This window comes from Entelurus aequoreus, linkage group LG14, assembly GCF_033978785.1.
Source record: "Entelurus aequoreus isolate RoL-2023_Sb linkage group LG14, RoL_Eaeq_v1.1, whole genome shotgun sequence".
Classification (NCBI taxonomy): Eukaryota; Metazoa; Chordata; class Actinopteri; order Syngnathiformes; family Syngnathidae; genus Entelurus; species Entelurus aequoreus.
The window spans coordinates 14,768,131-14,769,268 of NC_084744.1; positions in this window are offsets into that span (position 1 = coordinate 14,768,131).

The window sequence follows — 1,138 nt, forward strand, 5'->3', positions numbered from 1 at the left end:
GGCTTGAACGGATGTTGAGGTAGTGGCGGGCTTGGCTTGAGCAGGCAACGACACAATAAGCTGATCCTCCATCTTCAGCTCTATCAGAACCTTCTGCTACTACTTGTCCACCCATGCCATGCTGTACTTCTCTGGAGGTTCCCCGATAGATTGCGGCGCTAGAGCAGGAATTGGAGCCGGAGCTTGAGCCGATAGCGCTCCCGCTGGTGGAGAGGCAGACGGCGACCTCAGTGGAAGGAGCTGTACTTCCCCAGCTGCACCCTATCAGCACTAGCTCCTACCCTCAGGAGGCAGATTCAAGATGCTGTCTATAGTTGGGGGGAGAAGCGTTTGACCCAAGACCTCAGCGTGAGCAAAAGCCAAGGGTGGGAGGGGGGAGTTTGGGAGGAGGGCTGCAGCTTTGTCTACTGCAGGCTCCTCACATTCTTCATGTGAGAACAGGAACCAAATGACAGATCATTCAAAACACATTTTATTTTAAATGATCAAATACTAGTAGTTTGAACTGCATTTTACTCTTAGCAAAATTCTAATTTGTATAATGTTGTTATTTTTAGACCAGATATAAATTGTACTTGGGGACGGCGTGGCGCTGTTGGGAGAGTGGCCGTGCCAGCAACTTGAGGGTTCCTGGTTCGATCCACACCTTCTACCAACCTAGTCACGTCCGTTGTGTCCTTGAGCAAGACACTTCACCCTTGCTCCTGGTGGGTCGTGGTGAGAGCCTTGCATGGCAGCTCCCGCCATCAGTGTGTGAATGTGTGTGTGAATGGGTGAATGTGGAAATAGTGTCAAAGCGCTTTGAGTACCTTGAAGGTAGAAAAGCGCTATACAAGTATAACCCATTTATTTACTTTTAATGGAATCATTATCAAATATTTAAATTAAGAGTTTCCCTTGGGAAGCAATACTTCAGCTTGAATAGAATACTTGTGTTAACAAAAAGGTAGCATTGCACAAATAAACAACATTGAGATCAATAAAGTGCAAACATACTACTGTAAATAGAAATGTCGTATTAAACATGGTATCTAAATAAATAATGAAGTAAAACATTGAGAGGACTATAATTTGTTTCAGTAAGTGGATAAAGTAAACACAGCCTTTTTCATTCACACATCTTGACGGTGTGCAGAGC